This window comes from Carcharhinus amblyrhynchos, chromosome 2, assembly GCF_965287045.1.
Source record: "Carcharhinus amblyrhynchos chromosome 2, sCarAmb.v2.hapA, whole genome shotgun sequence".
NCBI classification, from domain to species: Eukaryota; Metazoa; Chordata; class Chondrichthyes; order Carcharhiniformes; family Carcharhinidae; genus Carcharhinus; species Carcharhinus amblyrhynchos.
In genome coordinates, this window is record NC_137325.1 from 49,545,872 (window position 1) to 49,571,375 (window position 25,504).

A 25,504-nucleotide genomic window follows, 5' to 3' on the forward strand; every position below is an offset into this window, starting at 1 on the left:
TGCTATGAGATCATGTGTAGCCGGTCTCTTGTCAAACTAGTGGAAACAACAATGCTCTCTGTGATCTGCACCATCAAGATAAAATTTAGTCCAGAGTTTCTGCTGCCTCAGATTTCCCCTTTCCCACCTGGGAAACCAAGCCAAAAATTCATGATTTAGTTCAGTGCCAGTGCCTTGTTATTTCAATCAGACTGTCAGCTGCCCAATTTGGGCAGACAGCTGGTGGGTAAGATATAAAAGGAGCCCTGGGGTTAAACCATCTTTGGGCCTTGATAAATTTGATCGGGTACTGTGGTGGATGGATGGTTTAATGAATACCTTAGAGCTCAACCTACTCAAATTCTGCTTCTGGTTCAAATTCTAGCCTGATATTTTCTCCAAATCTTCAATTCACTGCACTAATAATCAAAATTAAAATCTCAGCCATTAGTGGGATAAGGTAAGCATAACAAGCTATGCCAACCCATAAATAATCTAAAACCAGCCTATCAAGCTATACAAATTCTTGCTGAGAGACAGTCAATGATTGTAACAGAAATTATTGCATTAGATTCAGTATAGACTCATAGTCTCATTGGCTATTCTGTCACACCATGTGCAACTTGATGCTATCATGCAATTGCAAAATAACCTCATTAGTTAGTTGGTTAGTGCCAAACCTGATTAACAGTAACATAAGGTTTAACATATCTTTGTATGATTTTTATTGTTAGAATATTATATGATGATATGATAAAATGTGGGGGGGGGAATTCTCCCAAAAAGTTGTAAGTGTCGAATTTGCATAAAAACTGGAGTAAATCACACTCTTTTTTCAGCGGGCATTTGAAACTAAATCTCCCACACTTTGTGTACTACATACTGCCTCAGTGTGTATCACGCCAAAAATCAGGGTGAGGGGCCTATTCCCACTGGAGAGGCCGGCAACATAATGCTGAGTAGGCCATGGTGTATGTGTCAATCTGTCAGCAGCGGGATCGGCGCATGCTCACTGCCCCGTACTGCAGGCCTCCTAATTGCTGGCCAACTCAATCATTCGCCAGCCCCGCGACCCCACATCACAGGCTGTGCGACCTCCCTCATAGCTCGATCATTGGCCCTCCGAACATTCCCGGGGCAGTTCTGAGCCCCTCTCCCCCCATTCCCCGCAGTGCCATCCCCTGGCAGCCCTGACCTCCCCAGCAGGTTGACCCCCAATCTGATCACTGGCCTCCCTCCGTCTGTCCTTCAGCCCAAATGCAGAGTGGCAGCAGGAGCCCCCTCACCTCCACTGATCGCCCCAACCCCATTAAGACCTGCCCCCTTGGTGGGCAGAGTCAGTGTGCCCCCCTGGGCATTTGTACTTTGCCCTTGGGCTGTGCCAGGGGACACAGGCTGGCACTTTCAAGGTGGCAATGCCCAGGAGGCATTCTCTGTGACTGACCCTCTGGGGACACTTGATTGTCCCCTTCTTCACTCCAGCGGGGTCGGGCTGCTAACTTCCTGGAAGTGGAGAGCTATACGAAACTCTGCTGGAGTGAACCACTCCTGGCAAGGGGATATGCTCTCCAGAGATTTCAGTCCTGGGCCTGCTAATGATATTTAAATTGTACTTAAATTCGAATTTGAATAGATTATGCAGATCCATGCTGATTTCTGCTGCAGAGTTGACGGTGCTGGAAATCTGGCACTGGGTCCAGCAGGGAACCCTCGAAACGGCCTCCGCTCGAATCTCCTGACCTGCTGCACTATAAAAGCAACACGGCGGGATTGAGGAATCATCCCCATGGTTTCAAATGGTGCTAATAATGTTCCAAAATTTTGTAATAGCAGCATTCAAAATGATCAATCTTATTTCAATTAAATCAATGTAGAAAATAAAATGATAAACATCAAAGCTCTGATTTAGTATAAAGTAAGAGAAAAGTATTCTGGATTTCCTAATATTTTGTGATTTCAATTGTTGTGAGAAGCCCATTGTGTTCTCCTGGCACACTTCTTTATTCAAGGCAGACCAGAGCTAGATAAATGCTGGAAAGTGCACCAGGAGCTAGAAACTAAATGAAAGAATAGGACTTTTACAAGTTGTGACCGAGGTCTGGAACAAATGATCCAGCTACTTCTCATTCTCCCTTACGTGTCAGAGTGCCTCCAACTTGTATTCCAATTCAGTGACTTGCAGGGAAAGAGATTCTTAGCAAAGATGTCTGCTTGGGATCGACTCACTGTCCACAAACTTCCATGTACAGCAGTTCAGGCACACAACCTGCTCTGCCAAATCTTAGATTAGGTAATTTATATGTACTTTGTAGTTTACGGTCAGCTCTTTTTTCTGTTTCAATTTCTGTTTCTACACTATATATGTTAAACAATTACTCCTTCAAACTTACATATACACAAGTACCAGAAGCAAAAATACAGTATCTTCTTCACCTCTACACTGTATTCTGACTCTCACCAAATTCTCAACTTTTACACTCTGTTTAATATCTTTTCAGTTTACTACCACTATATACAACCACACTCTGTTTCAGCAGATACTAATTGTTAAGCATCATTTTCTCTCCTTGTGACCTCTGGGTGCCTATTTCTTAAGCTATTTTGGCTCCATGCTTTGTAATTCCCATTCTAAAGATACCTAGCTTTTTTTAAAGGCACTCCTTAAAACTTTGATCAAGCTTTTAGTCATTCCCAGGAAATCTGGCAGCTAACAGGAGGTGCAGACTCCAACACAGAAGTACTTTTCCAGCACTACTAGTGGATCAGAAAGAGTAACTGCTCCCTCCATTCTGCCAAATAAATATTTTAACAATGATTGGACCCCTACCACATATGACCCAATTCCAAGGCCCACAATCTCCTTGCACCTCCACCACCCCTCATGCTCCAGGGGCCCGCTGTGATTGCCTCCTATCAATATATCTTCCATGACAGCCAATCTCTTGGGACTCCCCCTTTTCTGTCCTTTTGGACCCCTAATCTCTCTCACCTCCATCCCCACTTCTTCTCTCATTGGTCTCTGCTCCTTGAAAAAGGCCTGGGTCTGCAGACCTCACTGGCTAACGACCAGTCAGCCGACCTCTCAATCTGGCTTTCCTGTGGCTGGGAAATGGAGGCCAAAAATGTTAATTGGGTGCAGCTGGTAAATTCAGCAGGACCTGAAGTAAATATTCTTCCACGTTTCCCCTCTCCAAAACTACACAAACCTTTTCCTTCCCCCCCATTAAATTTGGGGTGATGATATCTGTTGGTCTAACTAAATATTTATATACTTACAATCTTGTGCATCTGTGTTTCGGGAGAGAGTAAATAAAATCTTCATTGCAACAGTTTTCACTCTTACCAGGGTGGCACTGAAGCACGGTAACTTCTTACCAGCTGTGCCCAGCATATCCTCTAATTCTATTTTTACTTTTGTTCTATGCTTTCAAAACTCTTCATTAGATTCAAGCAATTTGTTGCATTTCCATGTGATTCCTGTAATCATAGTGTTTATAAACAAAAAAATGAAATGTTTTCCAAAACACTTTTCCATTAAGCTTGTATCTATTTCTTTAAGAGTTAGCTTCCAGATCGGTACCAAGATAGCTAATACCAACTTTGTCGTTTCCCTAGCACAACTGAACTTCAGTGGTGAAGGGACTGTAGTAAACAGTGGTGAACAATTAATGTTACAAGTGATTATTTAAGCTCCACTATATATACATTGGTGAAGGAACATAAGAATTGTTCGACTTTCACGGAAGAATCATAGACTCCCTACGGGGCAGGAGGAGGCCATTCGGCCCATCGTTTGATAGCTGCGGTTAGAATAAAATCATCCTGACCTGATTCCTACCTCGCTCCAGGAAGAGCAAAAGTCCGGGACGTTTTTTTTGCGGGGGGGGGGGGGGGGGGGAGGTGGCAGATTCCCAAGCACCCACATGCGGGGGTGCAGCCCTGCCGCCGGCTGACTCGCGCTCTCCCATCTCCCGCTCTTTTTAGCCTCGTGCAGACCCGGAGGGTTCTCCCCCCTTTCGCGCGGCCGCCTCATTCCTGAGAGCAAAACAAGAGCAAATAATCTGGCTCGCCAGCTCTGACTGAGCGTTTCCATTTACCGTGGAGGAGGTTAGTGATTTCTTTTTTGCGGGAGGTGGAGCGGGGGGTGGGGGGTTACTTGGCAGCGGCCGACACCCCCATAAACAACTTGGTTATAAAAAAAGGAGCCTCTTTCTGTGAGTGGGACACGCCGCTCTTGAAAGGAGTGAAGACTGTGCATTAACTGCGGATTTTATCCAGCCACAGTTGCTCGCTGGATGAACAACAGGGAGCGAGGGCTTCCTCATCCTTATTGCAAAGTGTTCTGGGGGGTGGATCGCGTTTCACCAGCGAGAGGAGAGAGCCCCCCACCCCCACCTTTCCCAAGGCAACCGGGGAGACAACTGGCTCAGTTTTAAGATTCGTAAGTAATGTTCTTCGAAAACGGGCAACAGTGGGTTTAGTGCAAACTGTCTCGGTTTGTGTAAAGTTCAAGTGAATTGAAAATCACTGCTTTCAGGCTGTTCTATTTCCAGGACGAGCCATAGTTACAGAGGAACTGGATGGCACTCTTTTATTTTCAAAAAAAAGGTCAAATAGTTTGTTCATCTGTCGCATATAGCTGACCGCCCCCCCCAACTTAAATAAAAATCAGGTAAACATTTGGATTTATTTATGATGTGAAGAGTTACGTTTGGTGCAACGTTTATACGCGATGCAAGTGAGGGAAGCGGCCGCTGGCCGGTTTGGCTTCTGCTTGTTGATGTGGGCAGCTCGGCTTCTTGAGTCTGTAGGTTAAGCAGGAATGATCTATCCGCTCCCACCCCCCTCCACCCCCCACCCAAACGCTGGTTGATCGCTGTCTGGAGTGCTGAATGACATCGGCTTCGCTCTAGTTAGTGTGTGATCGACAGTTTCAAAATTCAGCCCATGCACACAAGGATCATGATTCCACGACAGTTCAATCTGTGCTCTAAAAGCACAATGGAACAACTGAATTTAAGATGCATTTAAGTCAGTTCAGGCAAGTTAAATCTCGGAAAGCCTCGATGGGGGAAAAAAAGGTAAGCGGGACCTTATCAATTTTGTGAGGACACTTTATCCTCAAACTAAATGCACCGAAATCTAAAGCTGATAGTTTAGTCGGTCGGCGGAAATCTTAATTTGAAAGCGTCTTTATCGAGTGAATAGATCTCGTGAGCTTGGGCAGTATCAGCTTTAATCTAGTCGCATCAAAGCATTGCACATTTGAGTTGATCGCTACATCGGCGAAACGAAAGATTACCTACAAAATCTTTATGTGGAAAGAGCTTTGCGCACTTTATCAAAACAAAGACGGCTACTTTGTGATTCAGATGGGTTTATTGTGCTGCGCGCGTTCACCATTAAACAGGAGTGAAATGCCACTCAGTTCCACAGTGAAAATGATGGGCTAGAAGTTAATCAGCCACAGCGACACAATTGAGCCTAATGACGTCGCTAGTCTCAACAAAATGTTTATAGATTATAGAAAATTATTACTACTGAGACAAACTAGTCTAACAGACTGTTAATTATTCTTCACCGTGATACTTTGAACTGCTTAGGACATCTTTAGATCAGAAATATGAACAGGAGTGGAGCCTGCTCCACCATTCAATAAAATGATAGTTGATTTACTATAGTTTCACTTTATCCCGTAATCCTTTGATATCGAAGTTGTGCATGCCACATTGTTTATTGGAAAAACTAAATGGAAATGCGTTAAGTGCCCTTAAATTGCCTCACCACAATGGTGGCAAATTGTGTGTGTGGCTTTTATACCGTCGAAGTACGTCATACATTTTCAAAGTACCAAAGTATCTTACCCATGAGTGTGATTTTAAGCATTCCACGTCCCCCTTCATTTGTCCTCATTGTATTTTATCTAAAATACAGCTACATTATTTTTCCTTGCAAGGATTATTGTTATTGTTGGATGTTTGTTCAGTTTGTATTACTAAATTAGATACGTAGTATTCACTATTGTGGAGGGATGATCATTTGTCCATATTTCACTAACATGTAATACCTTTGCAATGCCACATTTTAATTGAGCATTTTAAGCACTAAAATTGGCACTTTTTTTCCTGTAATATTGATGTACTGTTGTGAAATGAACCACAGTTTGCAGAACATAACTTTAAAATGTTGTGTAAAATTTATAATGACCAAAGTTTTGGCTAGAGTTGTGTGGTATGAGCACGATTCACTATGTAATGAGATTTTGGAGCATCCTATTCCCCAAACTGAGCCAACTCAAAAAAACTCCCCAACCTTTAGAAATATTTTTAGATTTAACTTTTCATTGAAAAAACTTTTCAAAGTTGAGACTGATGAATGTCATTACTCATTCACTACAATTTCCTTTCTAGGCAAAATGTCTTTATTTTAAGTGTCACCCAGAAGAACTTTATATTCCGATTCATTTCTATTTTGTTTTATCCGTCTTTCATTCGCTCTCATTTAAACTAGTCATTGCTATATGTCTGTGTCTAAAGGGTATTACCCTTTTTTGTCATTGGATGGAGCGTGGAGTTATTCAAGCCAATGAGCTGATCGATAGTGGTTGTGCGGTATGATGTAGTTAGTTAATTTCCCTAACATTGAAAACCATGCATACACAGTTGGACACCTGTTCTTGAGGATACAGTTTAGATTTACCGGGTAATATCAGGATTTAGGTGATAAATGCTAGCATAGTTGATGTTAGTATCCCATAAACAAATAAAATTGAAAAATTGTACTTACAAGGAGCGACACAAAATACTGTGAATATTTCAACTGAAGCACTGAAAAGTAAAAGGCGATTTAGTAAATACTGTTAATATTTCTAAAGGTTTTTAAGAGTGAATAAGAAAAGCCAATTTTCTCTAGTTAGGAAGTTGGTGACAAGGAGTCATCAATTTGAAATACTCACTGATTGAAATGTAAGGTGGCACAGTAGCACACTGGTTAGCACTGCTGCTTCACAGTGCCAGGGACCCGAGTTTGATTCCTGGCTTGGGCCTCTATCTGTGTGGAATTTGCACATTCTCCCCATGTCTGCATGGGTTTTCTCCTGGTGTTCTGGTTTCCCCTACATTCTGAAAAACATGCTAGTTAAGTTCATTGATCTGAACAGGTGACAACTAGGGGAATTTCACAGTAACTTCATTGCAATGTTAATGTAAGTCTTACTTGTGACTAACTTCTTTAAGGTTATGGCAAGCCTCTTTATGTGGAGGGTTTCTGAAGTTTGAAATCTTTTCCTCTGGAAATGGTTAAGGAAAATATCACTGCATATTTTATAGAAAAAAATAGATCATATCTTCAGCGCATCAGACATTTATCCATTAATGTTTTCTGCAACCATTCCTGCTCACAAAGCATTTCACCACCTGAGGAATTATTTAAATGGAAGGCCCCTTATTTTTCTGTTTTGTGAATATTTCTATTTATTGCATTCCCCCTGTATCTTTGAAAATAAAAAAACCAACTTTTATGCATTAGAACAGTTCTTGATCTAATTATCTGTGGATTTGTCTTCAGCAATAGCCAATACTCACATTACATCTTTTTTTATAAATGATTATTGACAATTTGAGATATTGAAATCTTCTGTCTGGGGGTTTTTAAATATCATTTTTATTAAGTCTTTAAAGGAACCTTTAGCAATTATAACCAAGTTTGTGCAAACTACACATTGGATTACAAGTACCTGATTTGTTTTGAATGATGGAAATATCAAACACAATACCAGAGTAATATCCACAAAAATTTGATATTTATATATGCATTAAGCAATATAAAAGAAGAAAGAGTTAAATACAGACACTTGAGTATAATGATTAATAGTAAATCCATTTTGAATAAGAGAGATCTTGCTGAACAGTGGATAGCAGCCTCTGAGCCCAAAGCTTTTGGTTTTAGTCCCACTTCAGGACTTGATGACCATGAAAGATTTGTCCATAACTTGGTCATACAGGTTGATTATTAGCCTATAAATCCTTTCAATATGCCTGATGGCAGATGGTAAGAGTTGGAGAGTTTCCTGGTCAGCCATATTGCAAAAGGCAGTAGCAAATTCCAGCACTACTTTGCCAACCATAATGATAGACCAATCCAATCCAAACCATGGTTGCCAATGTTCTTTTGGGTGACCTGAAAGAGGAGCACGATCTTGAATAAGACCTTAAATGATCCTTTTCAAAATAACTTTATGCTTGTTCCTTTTTAGCTTTAAAACACACATAAGAACATAAGAAATAGGAGCAGGAGTAGGCCAAATAGCCCCTCGAGCCTGCCCTGCCATTCAATAAGATCATAGCTGATCTGTCGTGTCTCAGTTCCACATTCTCGCCCTCTCCCCATAACCCTTAATCCCCTTGCCTATCAAAAACCTATCAACCCGCGTCTTAAAAATATTTAGCGAGGCAGCCTCCACCACTTCAATGGGCAGAGAATTCCAGAGATTCACCACCCTTTGAGTGAAGAAATTCCTCCTCAACTCCGTTCTAAACCGCCCCCCCTTTATCTTGAGACTGTGCCCTCTAGTCCTACTGTCCTTTGAGTGGGAAGAGCCTCTCCACCTCTATCCTATCCATCCCATTCATCATCTTATACGTCTCAATGAGATCTCCCCTCATTCTTCTAAACTCTAACGAGTACAAGCCTAGTTTATTCAGCCTCTCCTCATAGCTCAACCCCCTCAACTCCAGTATCAGCCTAGTAAACCTCCTCTGCACTCCTTCCAAGGCCAAAGTATCCTTGCGTAAGTGTGGCAACCAAAACTGCACACAGTACTCCAGCTGCGTGCAGTTTTGGTCGCCGCACTATGCAATTAATACTCATATTTACAATATTTCAATATATTAAGTACTAGCTTATGCTACAAAGATCCTTTAACTGACTTTCCAGATTCAAGCAGTACTGATGATTTCTAGGTATTATTCCACCCAGTTTTAAGTTTCCCTTTTTTTTGAAGTGAACTGCTGCAAAAATCTTAAAGGCATTGTAAAAGTCACAGTCATTGAATTCTGTAGTTCAGGGCTTCACACATCATGTAATAATACAGTTAAATACAGTCAGTGCAAATAGTATATCGAGGTATGAAGATACCACTTACAAATGTAAAATAAATCTGTCTGCTGTAAAGAGAGACATCAGATCATGTTGATACATGATGGTTGCCCAGTTACCTTCATTAGCATATCAAACCAAACAAACCTTGTAGTAAACCTAAGATCCCAAGAAAGACGCCTTGTTCTCAAGTCTGTCAGCTATCTCAAAATGAAACAAAGGACAGAATCCATTTTATTCAGGATGCAAACAAATTTTACAAGACATGAAAGTAGCATTAAAATGTTGCTTTTATGACTGAATTATTTAATGAACAAAGTGTTATCTTTTATCCATGCTATTTAGAGGAGGGAATGCCAAGTTGAAAGAAATACATATATTTTGCTCCTTCAGATTGAGACAATTTACACGCACTTCCTCCAACCTACTGCACTGTATTACATTGAACATACAATATTCCATTTCTCAGCTAATGAAAGCTGTCACTTTTTTCCAATGCTGTTGTTATTTTGAGGAAGTAAAGCTGTGCCACCCCTTATTTTCTTCTCTATCTTTTCTAAACATACTGTATACTGTGATGCTTAATTCCCAGTTCTGATCATATATCGCAGTAATCCCTGCCACTCTGGGACCTCACTGTGTGTTACCTCCTGTTCTCTTGTTTTAATATGGATGCTGTTTGCATTGCTGTACAGACAGTTTCACTCATTTTTAATAGAATTTCCTCACTTTATTCTTAACACTTTTGCTGGGGATGATTTTGAGGCCAGACTCATCGTCAGTGGGAATGGTGGTGGGGGCTCAAAATCCAGAGAGTGTGATTTGTGCTGGCGAGATTCTGAGTTCAGGTCTTACTGGTGGAGTCATCTGAGACATGCTGCAGGACCACAAAGTTTATTTCAATACATTAGCATGTTGTTAACGAGCACTGTCTCTGGATATTGCGCCAAATTTTCACTGAATGACTCATCCCATAATCACTATTTTGGGGAGAGGGTTTGAGAGGGGTCTCTTGCAGACCTTCTCTACCCTTCATATTGGAGCACCCCTTGCTCTAAAGGGGCTGTAAAGGCTAGTATGCAAGCAGCACTTCCTGTGCCTTCCATCCTGGGTCCCTGCAAAATCACAGTTGAGGGAGTGTCCTTTCTTATTGGAGGCTAGTAACAGGATGGGAGGAACATAGTGCTGCCAATTCTCACACTCCACAGGGATGAGATGTGAGGTGAGTGCGGTGGTAACCCCAAGCTTAGTGGCATGAACAGACAGTGTGGAGGCTCTATTGTTGAACAAAGTGAAATTTAATAACTTGAATGGTCACCTTAATGCCATTGTGCCTATATTCACCTGTACCCACTAAGTAGATACGGTTTCTTAATCTCCCTCACCCTCCCCCTATGTCTAGGTCTAACCCTAGGATACACAGCCGAGGTTGAGGTGGACTGTTGTGGAAGTTAAAATGTTCAGCTTGAAATTTCATAGTTTGGAAGTTAAATTGTGCGAAAGTTAAAGTGTTCAAATTAAGATTTCATGCTTTCTTGTAAATAGTGGAAAATATTTATCAACTTACAGATCTGTAGATTCCCATCAGTGCCTGTACCATGCGATTGAAACCTTGCACCGTGGAGTTCATGTGCTGAGACATGGTGTGGACATCTTCTGTCATGGAGTGCATATCCTGCACCAGGGTCCCCACTGTGAACCCCACCCTTGCAGTGTTGGTTTCATTACACAGCAGTGATGGCACCATCTCCTCAGAGATAAGATGATGGGACTCCTCCAGTTGGTCTTGCACTCCAAGGAAAGCTGCTGCCATCCCTCCTTGAGTTTCATAACTCTGCCTTTGCAGTTTCAGCATTTACTCACATGAGACTTGAGGAATAACAGCATTAGTGCTGAGGACTTTCATGTTTCTTTGTTGCCCCTACTTCAGCCTGCCTACTAATTGGACCCACCGCAGTGCTAGTATCTGTGCTGCTGCCATGAGTGAGTGACAGTTATGATTCATCTTCCTTGGTGGGGTTGGAGAAGCCTCCCTCTGTACTGCTGGAGTCCAGTGGTTCTAGGGGGCACGAGGATGATCTGGCCTGTTCTGGTCGTTGACCTGCAAAAGAAGACACATGGCATAAGTGCACTGAAGAAGATATAGACAGAACATTGTTTATTCACTTGAGACTTAAGGAATGACAACATTTATGCTGAGGATTCTCAGGTTTATTTGCTGCCCCCACTTCACCAGTAGTACGGGCGTCGCCTTCCATCTCCCTGGCCAGGTCTAGTATCCACTCCTCGAAGCATGTGAGGGTGTGCAATTTGGTCATCACTCTGGCAGGTTGTGCCAGCTGGCACTTGTTGTGTTCCAGTTTGTCCTCCATTAAATGGATAAGGAGAGTGAAGGTGGGAGTGTTGACATTTAACATGGTGATGAGGTGTGGCAGGCATGGGGCTTGGGTGGGAGCTGGAGTGTGAGGAGCATAGCAGCTACTGGGGGGATATGGTGATTGGAGGAGAGGGTAGGGATTTGGTGCCTGGCAGATGCCAAGGTGGCAGAGTGAGAAAAGGGGTTGGGTGTGTGAGGGGATTCCATGGGAGACTGGATGGGGGTTGTTCACTTACCCTGGCTGAACGAAGAAGATCATGCATTTTCTTCTCGCACTGCTTCCCTGTCCTCTTCTGCAGTGAACTCGCACTCACTAAGGCTGCCATTGCATCCCAGGCAGGTATAGGATTTCCAGTCTCTGCATCATTCTGCCAAGCAGTCTGATTAGTGCTCCCTCTGTGAAGCATTGTGCTGGCTTGTGGTATGTCATTCCCTGCAGTAGTTGTGGTATAAATGCTGGAGGGTTTTGGGGAGCCATTTATATGTAGCTGCCCATTGCCTGCAGCTGTTAAGTTATTACACTGCTGACAAATCAGAGGGAAAGCGTCGCCGGTGTGGCATGAAACTCATGGGAATAGAAATTAATACTAATGAGGTCCTATATGCCTGTACCATAACTTTATTCCCTGGCCATTTACATCCTCCTTTAGTTTTGTGTGCCCTGGGATTGTCTTTTCCATTTGTTTATATTCAGACTTGTTTTATTTTTTGCAAGTTCTCCTTGCCCACCTTACCCTCAGTAGTTGCAAGTCTTTGCCAGCTCCCTGTTTATCCTTTCCATTAGGCTACTGACCTCATTCAGTATTTAGGTGCAGCATGTCCTATTGGTCCACCTGCTTCCCGTCTCAGCACTGATGTCAGTGTCCGATGAAAAGGGATCTTCTTCCAACTCCTCTTTTTAGCCATGTGTTAATTTGTCCAATCTATGTTTCCCTCTACCAATTTGCCTGTGGCTTGGGCAATAATCTAGGGATTGTTACTCTTGAGATCTTGCCTTCTAATTTAGCGTATAACCTCTGCTGTTCCCTCAGCAGGATATCCTTCCTGAGATACAGGGAAGCTTAGGTTGTTGCATGCTTGGTTGGCTCCTTGATGCAATCCTTTCGTCTTCATCTATTCTGTGTTTGTGGAGAGATATATGGTGAGACATATAAGATGATGAATGGGATGGATAGGATAGAGGTGGAGAGGCTCTTCCCGCTCAGAAAGGACAGTAGGACTAGAGGGCACAGTCTCAAGATAAAGGGGGGGCAGTTTAGAATGGAGTTGAGGTGGAACTTCTTCACTCAAAGGGTGGTGAATCTCTGGAATTCTCTGCCCATTGAAGTGGTGGAGGCTGCCTCGCTAAATATATTTAAGACGCGGGTTGATAGGTTTTTGATAGGCAAGGGGATTAAGGGTTATGGGGAGAGGGCGGGAATGTGGAACTGAGACACGACAGATCAGCTATGATCTTATTGAATGGCGGGGCAGGCTTGAAGGGCTAGATGGCCTACTCCTGCTCCTATTTCTTATGTTCTTATGTTCTTATGATAGGATCACGGTAGCAGCAATTATCAGCCTGATAGTGGTCGGTATCCAGCGAAGAGTGATTAAAAGACATTGAGTTCATATTTTATGATTGCAGTGAAATCTTACAAATGGTGTGTGGCTGACTGCTATGTCAGTACTCTGCATTTCAGCTGAGGCATCTGCACAACAGGAGGAAGCCATTGTTTAAAGATACTGATATCCAGTTAGCATTCTAAAATGGGGAAACAGCAGAGCTAATTCACTGCTTAGCAAGAGACCTGACATTCAGGAATCTTTGGTCTGAAATGTCTGACCGGATGAGTGTTGGTGGTATAAATTGAGGGTGTCTTGGGCAAAGCACAATGTATCAAATCAACTTGACTGAAGTGGTGGCACAGTGGTTAGTACTGCTGCCTTACAGAGCCAGGGACCTGGGTTCGATTCCTGGCATGGGTCACTGTCTGTGTGGACAGTCTCTTGTGTCTGCATGGGTTTCCTGCAGGTGCTCCAGTTTCCTCCTACCGTCCAAAGATGTGTGGTTAGGTGGATTAGCCATGCTGAATTGCCTCTTGGTGTCAGGGGGACTAGCTGGGGTAAATACATGGGATATAGGGATAGGGCCTGGGTGGGGTTGTGGTTGGTGCAGACTCGGGTGCCGAATGGCTTCCTTCTGCACTGTAGGATTCTATGAACAGAACACACCTTGAGGGCGCATTCAGGCATAGGGCCCATTTATTCTCTAGACAGGCTGACCCTTGTGGCCTCCTGATCCCAAAAGTGTTAGTGAGGATTACAGACGGGGGTTCATGGGTTGTATTGTAATTGGGCTGGTACCATCCAACAAATGAGTTCAAGAAGCAGCCTGCCCCCTCCCAATCTTTTCTCCCTGCTCCTCTGCCGAAAGTCACTTTGAAAGACGTATTGGTCCCATTACTTCTGATTAGCCATTACACTGTTTCAGACTCATTAAAAGGAACAGGTCTCAATGGAATACTGCCCTTTGAATGTGTGGGTTTTTGCACTTATACCTAACAGCTGGATACATTGGCTCTCTTGGCATAGCGTAGGCCATGTACACGAAGGTGTTCACCTGTAATTCTTTGGTCACTTATTTTGGTTCCTCAGGTGCAGGAGACTGGCAGGCTGGGAATAGATAAATGCTTAACATACAAAAAGACAACATAATACTGAATTCATATGTGTTAAAATGTGGTTACATATGCAAGACATAAAGAGATAAATGTCCTTAGGTGGAGCCACTGGGGGATTTTCTCACATGGGATGCGTGTATCCAGACCTCCTTCCCCTGGACCTTCACAGCAGCTTGAGTAGTCAGTGGCACTTGTTATCTTCTTCAGGTGGATCCAGACTCCCGACGCCTGCTGAGAAACAGAAGTAATAACATTTGTCAGGTTTTTACAATATTCTAACAACGTGTTGCTCATCAAGTGGCAATCAGCATTTTACAAATTGAAGGTTCAGGGCAACTATATTGGTCTTCTGGTTATTTCTTCAAATGGACTGAGACCCATGGTCCTATTTGGGTTTGCTCTGATATCACACAGGACTATTGGTGGGGCCTGGGACCATGGTGTCCCTTTTTGGTAGCATTTAGCAAATTGATCTTTCAGAGTTTGGTTCATTCTCTTTGCTTGTCTAGATGATTGTGAGTGATAATGACATTGTAAATTCTAGGTGATGTTTAACAGTCTACAGATCTCCTTACAGACAGCATCTGTGAGATGATCGGTATAAGTCCTGTATGTGCTGTTCTTCCGTGTTGGAGGCTAACGGGATATCATTCACATTTTGGATAACTGTGGAGGCCAATGTAGATAGTTCTCACAAGTGGCTTTGTAAGGCCATGTGAAATTCTGTGGGGCTATTGTGAAACCCCTGTGGTAGCTGGGTCCAGTATACTCTTGCTGCTGGACTGTAAAGGCAAACTATGATTGGACCTCAAGCATTGGTGGCAAAGTCCATTAGCCATGTCAGTGACTAAGAAGTGGATTTACTGGGATAAAGTTAGAGATACTAGCAAAAGCTAGTCCTGACACAGACTCGGTCCAAATTTACACTGCCACATATAGCTTTTGGGAGCATTATAACTTTCCGGTTATCTGTATTATGAAATTACTTGGTATAAGCAGTGTCTCTAACTTTCATAAACAATTTGTGGCTGTGGACATGAAGGCTTTTGTTTATGAAAACTTTGTTTTGTTCATGAAAATGTCATTTCTACTGACATAGTTTTTTCAAAGAATGCAGTCAATTTCTAAGCTAATCCTGGCATCCCAGCTGGGTTTTAAAATGTTGCCATTTAGTTTTAAAGCTTAGCATAGTTAGTTACATAGCATAAATATCTTAAAATGAAGTCTTTTGCATAAACTAAAGCAAACCATACACAGGCTCAACTGTCTCCCCCAAGATAGAGGAGACCACATGTTTGAGCATTGTCATCCAATCTCTGCTGTCTTCTACTATATAGTAAGAAGTCTGACAACACCAGGTTTAAGTCCAACCGATTTATTTGATGGTAAACTCGCTAGCTTTCGGAGCGCTGCTCCTTAGTCAGATGAGTGAGGAGTTCTGATCACAAACAGGGCATGTAAAGGCACGTACTCAATTTACAGAATAATGATTGGAATGCGAGTCATTACAGCTAATCAAGTCTTAAAGGTACAGACAATGTGAGTGGAGATAGCATTAAGCATAGGTTAAAGAGATGTGTATTGTCTCCAAACAGGACTGTAAGTGAGATGTTGCAAGCTCAGGCAAGTCATGGGAGTTACAAATAGTGTGACGCAAACAAATAGTGTGACATTGAGGCCGTCCTCATGTGTGCAGAACTTGGCTATCAGTCTCTGCTCAGCGACTCAGCAGCTGTAAAGATTCGCATTCTAATCAGTACTCCGCAAACTGAGTGTGTGCCTTTATATGCCCTGTTTGTGATCAGAACACCCCACCCACCCGACGAAGGAGCAGCGCTCCAAAATTTAGTGGCGTTTGCTACCAAAGAAACCTGCTGGACTTCAACCTGGTGTTGTAAACCACTTCTTACAGAGTTTTCAGGCAGGATAAAGAGGATAAAAAGGTGAGGATGTATTATTTATTATTGGTTAAAGGATGCACTACAGCTGTGAAGAAGGACGATGCATCAAATGATGCTTCAAATGAGGCCATATGGATTGTGCTCAAAAATAAAAAAAGGCAGCTGTGCTCAGAGTGTACTATGGACCCCCAAATAGTGGAATGGAGTTAGAAGAGGAAATATGTAAGCCAATTTCAGAATGCGTAATAGTATTTGGAGACTTCAACTACCCCGACATTACCCTGACAACTACCCTTCTACTATATCATAGACCTTCCTTTTGTCCTTGTTCCACCCCCGCTTTTGTTTAAAAGTTATTATGTCTCTAATCTGTCCAGTCCTGATGACAGGTCATCAAACTGAAACACGAACTATGTTTCTTTCTCCAAAGATGCTGCCTGACCGATTGGGTTATTTATTCTTTCATGGAAGTGGTTCTCACAGGCAAGGGTAGCATTTGTTGCCATCTCTAAACAATAAAAATGGCAGATTTCCTTTCTGAAAGGTCATTTGTGAACCAGTTGGGTTTTGACAACAATCGGCGATAGTAATGGGGACCATGCAACTATGACTAGCTTTTCATTCCAGATTTAATTAATTGAATTAAAATTCCACTAGTTACCATGTATCTGGGTATCCCCAGACCATTAACCTGAACCTCTGGATTACTAATTTAATAATATTACCAAAATGCCAATATTGCCCCTATTTCCAACATTTCCTGTTTTTGCTCCTGTGTGGGGATGTCTGGTAGCTTGAGGTCACAAACAGATCAGCCATGATCTCCTCGAATAGCCTATTCCTGCTCCTAATTCTTATGTTCACAAATTACAATGAAGGTAGAATTTGACTTTATTGTTCACCATGTCAAATTTTCAGAACTCCAGAGTGAGCTTCATTAATTCATGTTCAGCAAGGGATGGTTCATTGTGTTTACAAGTGTACAAAATAAGGAATAAAATTTCCAGCTTGTCATGTTGAATGGAAATGGATGGGAAGTTAACTTTTATATAATTAAAATCACATACGTAAGTGTGAGTGCAATATTCCCTGAGTTTTCTTGCTAAGAATGAGCCATGCAAAGGCATTTGGCATTTAAAAGGGAACCGCCGTTTGAATTTTAGCGTGCATAAAAGTGGAATTTATCCTTTGATATGAGAGGTAAAGTTTTCAATTCTCATTTACTTGGCTTTCTCTTTCATGATTCCTGTTCAGTTAAATTCCGGAGATGGGTATCCAGTTTTGTTTATTTGGAGGAGTGAGAAGAAGATGAGAGAAAGGTGTGAGTCAGGTTCATTTATTTCAGAGGTGAGGCAGTGCTTGCCTAGGTAGTTGTGCTTTCAAATCCAGGCACACCTGCTTCAGCACATTTACATTTTAGGCTTTGTTTTACAAGGAGGCAGTGAAAAAAAGGCAACTTTGTCAATTTCACAAGAAACTGGCAGCAGAATCAAAGCACTAGATTCATATTTTCCTTGCAAGGTAACTTAAAAGTACATGGTCTTATGGGGCTCCTGCAAAGAGTGCAGTATTCTTCCTGAGCTACAAGAGCTTTATCCAATGAATGGCTAGTGACCATGAAAATGGATTTTACAAATGAATGCTTGCTTCCTGGGTAGCAGTTATGACCCCTTTGTTTTATGGCAGTCCTCTGTGTTGATTTTACTACACAGGAAACAGAAATAATACCTCTTGGGTTCCCTAGGTTTCTTACTTTAACTCCTATTTCTGAAAATATTGAGATAGACAAAGCTGGCAACTGATAGAAGATATAATGATGCTGTTGCAGACAGAGATTATTGACTGTTGTCACAGTTTGAACTGCTGGGACTATGGAAATGTTATGCAAAAAGAGCCAGCAGGTCAAAGATAAATAATACAGAACATGAAAATAAAACAGGCATTCTCGCCCAGCGATTTTCTTAGATTTTGTGTGGGGGTTGTGCATCCAATGACAGATCTTGGGAGCCTCTGTTTTATCTTATGAAAGACAGACCAGCTACCCAAAAAAGCTGGTATTATTGCAGAGAAGGATTTTATGAAATAACATGTTTGTTATCAACAGTGCAAGCGTATGGAAACCTGATTTAGGGCATCCATTAGATTTGGGAAAAATCAGGAAACCTAGGTTTTACAATTTTGCGTAATTGATTTTTGGGAAACGAAAATATAGCAGAATCTTTCAACAGCAGATTAATGGTTGAGAGGTTCTAATAGAGATTGAATTATATGCAATCTATGATAGGGATAGGATAGATCTGTTATTACGATTTGACATTGATAGAGCAGCAGTGTAAGTGCTTGCTAACTTAAATCATCCACTGCATTTTAATTCGGAACTATGAGTAACTAGAAATATATATTTAAATGCTCCCATCATAATTTGCCTCGAGGGTTCAACTTTTGGTATGGTTTTGGGGAATTTGTCCTACAGTGGATATGTCTAAATGAATAAAATAACTTTCATTTGATCAACATGCAAAAATGTTGTAAATGATAAAATATTATTACATCACAAATAACAGGCATTCAAGATGAATTATTCAGAGATGATTGGCAAAAATGGATAGATTCTGTATACTTTTCCATGAATTAATTATTGAAACCATAACAGAAGCCTTAAATTAAATGGAAATATTATATGCAAGGTACATGCAGTACTTCTTTTGAAAAGGTGTCATTACTGTTATTTGCCATAATTTAGTAGAACAATTCATTTTTTGTTTAATAAAGTTGCTTGAATTGGCAATCGAAACCACGTTTTCATTTGAAGGCTTTCCTTACTAATGGCAAAGAGTAATGTACTAATGGTAGAGTAATACCTACCAGCAATACTGGGAATTTACCACAATTATAATACTGGCTGCAAGGTTGCATCCTTTGGGGATTTAGATTGGACTGCATGTTTTGGGTGAGAAAGTGCCAACAAACAAAGGTTCACCGACAACTAAGGTGCTTTTCTGGAATTTATCATTGTTTTGCAACGTACATTTATAAATCTCTCCTTGGGTATTTGAACATTTTATTTTAATTCACTCATGGGATGTGGGCATCACTGACTAGGTCAGTTTTATTGCATGTTTCTAGTTACCCTTGAGAAGGTAGTGGAGAGCCACCTGCTTGAACTGTTGCAGTCAATGTGGTGTGTAGGTGTCTACATGCTGTTTGGGTGGGAGTTTCAGGATTTTGACCCAGCCACAGTAAAGGAGTGGTGCTATATTTCCAACAGGAAGGTGAGTGGTTGGAGGGGAACTTCCAGGTGGTGGTGTCCTCAAGTGCCTGTTGCACTTGCCCTTCTAGATGGTAGCAGTTGTAGGTTTCAGTTTGATGACCTGGTATTGCAAATTTTTGCTGGCTAGCTGGAAGCAAGTCTTTTTTCCTTCTGGGATGAAAATTCTGCTGTTGGTAGTTTGCTATCTAACTAGAGTGTCTTTGTTTCTTAAAGTGGTTTGCTGGGAAAAGCTAGTGGCAGCAGTGGCATTATCTCTACCTTGAGATCTGCTGGAAGTTACAAGACTGGAAAATCAGAGTTTCAATTCTCCAACCAGAGGGCTAAGTTCAGAATCTTGTGAGCATTTTTATTTTCTATGCTAAACCTGTAGCAGGGATATGTTTAAAGGAGGTATGTTTGGTTGGAACATTTCATATAGTTGTTAAGGGTTATACAATACCATGGTTTTTTTTCTCTTTGTAATTGATAAAGGTTATTGCTATATGTTAATTGTATTCTTAAATATTTTTTATTTGATAAAAGCTTCCTACTGTGTCATTTGAATCATACCTGAAGTGAAACATTGCATGCTTACCCTAGCCAAATTCATATTGTAAAAATTATTATCGAGGTGGGCTTCATAAAATACTTCGGAGTTTCTGACCAGGATTATGACACAAGCAGAATGCCATAATCAGATTTACAGTACAAAAGAGGATAGGGTGAAGACTTTTCACTGGTTGATGGGGTTTTCTCCAATGTCTAACAAATAAATGGAAATTATGGGGATCAGAGCTCTTTGTATTTATTTCATTGCCATTATGAATAACAAAGTGGTTAATACTCAGTAGATATTGGAGTAGAGAAATATTATTGTATATCAATAATCATTATCTGGGCTGCAGCAGTCCTCAGTATTCTTATAACTTGAAGGTGTTAGGACACCAACAATAGGTCTTCAGGCATGACAGTGTAATAATTCTATTGCCTAAGTCCATTAGCCAGTGAAGGAATCCCCTTCAATTCTACGTCAGAGAACTGGTTGACAACTTTTAGATGTAGATTTAAGTTCTTAAATGTCTAAAACTTTACGTTGCCTGTACTCTCAACTCAGTGTATTAATGATTACACAAAAGGAATCAACTATTACCTATCAAGATGCAGTCACCTATTGAGTGCAAGGCTTGACCTTTTTGTGCTAAAGTCATAAAAGATTGAATTAGATATTGAGATTTCTGACTTTATAAGTACAGCTGTGAAGACATAATTAATATTTTAAGATTAAATATTCAGGAATACACAAAGTCCTTGGTAGCTTTCATTACCTGCCACAAATTTAAATTACTATGGGCTCAAGCAGAGTTTAAATATATTGCAACAATATAGCATTTGCTGGCATTTAATTAACACAGAAGCAAAGTTGTACTCAAATCGTCAATAGTAAGTCAGAAAGGCTATTTTAAAATTGACTTCTTTGTTTGGCAGACCAATTAGAAACTTTGAATAATTAGTATATTCAAATAAGTATAAAACTATTTAGTGTATTTCTGATAAGCTACCAGCTTTGACATTATTGGGTCTTACTGAAAAAATAATGGTGTTTTAATGATGCTGTTATAAATGTGTAAATTGGCCAGCAGGTTGGGCAATTAAGACATACACTGAGTTGTGAATTCCAGAACTTGCTGGTTGAGTTACACTGGTTGGAATCTCAAGCCCACGCTCTCCATGCACGAGATTATCGGCAGGGCTCACGATCTGACGAAACCCGGAAATTGTGAATTTCATTGGCAAGAGTGCAGTCTCTAATTTTTGCTACCCTCATTGGTGATGTAATTATGGGCATGAACCTGATTTCCATTCATTTAAATAAATTTAAATGTAATTAAAGATCCCCTCCCCAGATATTCCTCCCTCACAGGATTTTCATTCCTCGCAGATATGATGTTACATTGGCGAGGTTCACCAGACGTGATTCTGTTGTGGGGATCCTCTGGGGTGCAAAAGTCAGTACAGTTGCCAGGGAGAGGAACATGGCCCTATTAGTGGCCATGCATTTGTACTGGGGAGGAGGGATCAGACACAGAGCGATGGGGGTGCTGGCAATGATTGGGAATGAGGGGGTGAAGGAGATGGGGTGATGACAGTTGCGGGGGGGTACAAGTGGGGATGTAAGGGGGGTGTTGTGGGAAGGGGAAAGACCACAGATACCTCTGTAGTGGAGTATGGGGAGTTTAATGAGATTACTATTTGTTTTTGTGATCGGGGTGCTCTTTTTAAAAGTGTAACTGGTTCCTGGATCTGAGTCTCTGCCTTGCCAGAGTGACAGTGCAAATCATGGCCACTCTTTTTTTGGCAGTTAAAGGGACAAACTCTGGAGAGAAAATTGGCCAGTGGGGCTGGAGACCTCCATGCCAGTTTTGTCACCAGAACTGACAGTCTTCCGAATCCTGGTAAGATTTTGCCCACCGCTTCTGTGTTTGCTTCATACTAGTACTGCACCTTAGATTCCCATTATTTTTAAGTACTTATTGGTACTGCACATTAATTATCCACTAAACTAGTCTCAAAATTAAGTCTAGCAATGAATAGCTCAAGTATCAATGGAACAACATGCTAATTATTACTGAGTGCCAGTCAATATCTCTGGGCTGAAAAGGAACAGTTTAAATTATGGAGACTCATTCCTTTAGATTGTGCATTGTTGTCTGATTTAAAATAAAAATTCAATTTTTGTTCCTATTTTTCTGTTTCTTTCTTCTCTTTCTTTGAGTCTTTTCTTTTATTTTCTGTAGTGACTTTGACTCTAATTCACCCTGTTTCCTTCAACATTGTTCCTGTGTTTCTTCCTCAAATCTTAAATCCTAACGATTAAGGAGATATACTATAGGCACCACCATTCATTTGGGTTCTGGATGTCCCTTTGCCCTCGCCTATTGTTATCAGCCCACACTTAGTGAGTTACAGCACAATCTTATTTGAGCTGAAGGGTGCAGAGAGCAATTTATCTCCACTTCAAGTTTTGGCCCATTATTTCTTGATTTCATATATCTTAATTTCCTTCATACTGGACATGATGTAGTTGGACAGATCATCATCCTCTGGAACACTTGTTTTCGTCTCTGGATATGGAATGCTAATGCATTTTGTTATGATTCGATTAGGGACTATTAACGTTTAAAGAGAAAACTGAATGCCTCGTTTTAACCAACAGAACCCACATCATAAGATTTAGCTTGTCTAAAACTTGATTGTATATAAAAAAATTAAACAAAGCAAATGTTATTAACACTATAGCTTATAATTACATACAATGCACTCAGTTCTTAATTCCCCCATAACTTCCCTTTTAAGGCACATCAAACTTACTTGTTATTTGTTTCTGTAGGAACCACCTATAAATATTCAACAGTGTTTTGCAGTAATACACTGATGCTCACTGTGGATTATCCCACTAGTTTCAAACTAAGAAATCTTCCACCTTCTGTTCCCTCACAAAATTCAAACTGAGGTTAAGGCCTTCCTATATTTTATATGATGAACAATGTAATACCTGTCATTTACTCTGGCTAATTTGTCTTACTGAACTACAAACTGCTCAAGATTCAAAAAGCAATTAAAATCTCTCAGAAAATGCCCAAATAAATTGAAACCAGAGAATCTTCCTAGGATGCACCTGCCCCCGTGATAAGGTAATTTATTTTGGCTGTGGTCAAACAAACCTTTCGGTTGCTTATTTCTCATTTACAATTTCTTCTTTTATCTGATGATATAAATGGATTTTACAACTTTTCAGGATTTACTGAATGCTTTTAAACTAATTTAGTTCTTAACTCCCAAAACAAGAGCATTTTTCTGGAATGCCTTTATTCTTGCAAGCTTTGCAGACTCTACGGTCGAGATTTTCCGTTATCCCCGCCCTGGCAATATGTTTTGTGGCGGCAGAGGCAGATTGCCATTGGCAGATAAAGGGATCATGTCAATGAGTTTTTTTTGTAACTCGCACCATCTGCCGCCAGGGGTCACCCTTGGCAGGACTGGAAGATCCTGCTGACGATTTTTGGCCTAGATCTACAGCTCTTGAGCTAAGTAAACTCACCTGCTGATTTATATTCTTCTGTACTGACTTTATTAAACAAACCTTTTGAACTGCCATTTCTTGAGGTGTTTCGGCAGGCTTTAAAGTCTAGAATTTTAATTACCTTATCTTTCTCATTGTTAACCTTTTAAGGCAACACAACCCTTAATTTTTAATTGTAATAGACTCCAAGCTAACTTTGTGTTTCTCCCAATTTCTACAGTTAACCTTTAATTCCTAAATCTAAAAGTTATATTCTTAAAAAAAATGAAACACGAGCTAGATATTTCCAACACTATTCCTAACCACATAAATCAATCACTTAGTTGAAGGATTAGAGTTGTATATTCAGGTTTGCAGATGAGACTGTTAGGAGGCACAGTGCATTGAGCAGGAAGCTATAAAGGGATATTGCCAGATTAAACAAATGGATAAAACAAGCAGATGGAGTTTACTGTGTTGAAGCGTGAGATCGTCACTTTGGATCAAACAAAAGACAAATCAGACTATCTTCTTGATTGTGAAAGGCTAGAAACTGTGAAGGAGCTAGTAGTCTTGGATGTTCAGGTACACAAATCACTAAAAGTTAGCGTACAGATGCAAAGTGTAATTAAAAGGCTAATGGATTACTGGTGTTTATTTCTGGCTGGAATACAAATAGGAGAAAGTTATAGTTCATTTTGTACAGTGCCTTGTTCAATTCCCATCTGGAGTACTATGTTTAGTTTTAGGCACTGTGTTTCAGGAAGGATTGATTAATACTGGAAAAGGTAGAATGCAGATTCACCAGACCAGTATCAAGGTTCAAAAGGGCTGGATTTTTGAGGACAGGTTACGTAAATTTGATATGTAATCCTTTGGGATCAGAAGATTGTGGAACAACCTATTAGAAGTCTTCATAATATTGAAAAATGATTTTAGTGGGGTTAATGCAGAATAAACTATTTCCTCTGGAGGAAAATCATGAACCAACGTATCACAATCTTTACATTTTGACTGAATCATTCAGAAGTAAAACTGAGCAGCACTTTTTCACACAGGGCAGTAGAAGTCTAGAGTTGTCTCTCTTAGCCAAATGGCTATACTATCATATAGAATGCAATTTTGGCTTCAGAAGACATTCCTTTTATAGGGATGAGGTATTATTCATTGGTATAATCCATAGGAAATTAGCCTAACTTTCATGGACCTGCTTGCTTTGAGGTTTAAATTGGGTACTCTTAGAAGAGTAATGTTTCAACTGAAAAAGATATATAACTTGCCGACTGAATGCCTTGAAGCAGTAGCCTCAGATATGAAGCCCCCGGTTGCAGAGAAAATATGGCTTTCTTGACTCTTTAATCTGCTGTGTCAGCGTTCGATTTTCCTCCCTTGACAGTCTATAAAGAGGTGTTTATAAAAAGTGGCTCCACTGCAACATGTCCAGAATTGAGGCTCTTGTCTCCCAGAAATAACTCCCTTGGGCAAGGCATGTTGTTTGTGTGCCTGACACCAGACCCCTGAAACAACTGCTCTGCTCAAAACTCGGCCATGGCAAAGACTCCCAGGACAAACAGTTGTTCAAAACATCCCAGAAGAGGTCAAAAATCTGAGTCAATTTGCAGACTCCCTGGCTTGTGATGACCAAAATGGAGAAGGTTCATTTGGGAAGTTACTGAACACATCGAGACCAAAATGGAGAAGGTTCATTTGGGAAGATACCGAACACATTGAGAGACTTTGTTCAGAGCACGTAAAGGTGAAATCGAGGCGTCCAAAAGAGTGCACAAACTTGCCAACAAGTCGTTGACACAATCCTCCATGCACCACCTGCCTCACATGTAACAGAGCCTTCAGATTGCATGTTGGATTTATTTGCCATCTCATTACCCACTAAACTAGGGAAGCAAGTCATCCACTAACCGCCTAAGAAAGAAGAATTATAACTAAATAATGAAGGTTCACTGAGGATAATTGCATGCGTTATTGGTGGACTACCATTAGTGGATTTAAAAGCAATTTCACTGCACTTCTATTGGTAAATCCACCAAGAAGGAAAATCTGGTCCTTGTCAAACGCCAACGTGGCTGTCAAATGTCAACCTTCTTGTATGCTTAGAAGGTAAGATGCTCTTTTTTACTTATTTGGTTACCAGTATTGTCATGTTGATTCACATTTACT

At 40.9% G+C, this 25,504-nt stretch overlaps 1 protein-coding gene across 2 annotated transcripts in view; it reads left to right on the forward strand.

Annotated features, from left to right (window-relative positions):
- Positions 1-4,911: 4,911 nt before the first annotated feature.
- adcy2b (adenylate cyclase 2b (brain)) overlaps positions 4,912-25,504 on the forward strand; it is a 668,382-nt gene continuing 647,789 nt past the window's right edge. The window contains exon 1 of one of the 2 annotated variants that reach the window (XM_080205342.1): positions 4,912-5,060. The gene's annotated coding sequence lies outside the window, so the exon portion shown is untranslated. Of the gene's footprint in view, positions 5,061-19,547; positions 19,678-25,504 lie in introns of those variants that run through there. The other variant, XM_080205332.1, reaches the window with a different exon arrangement.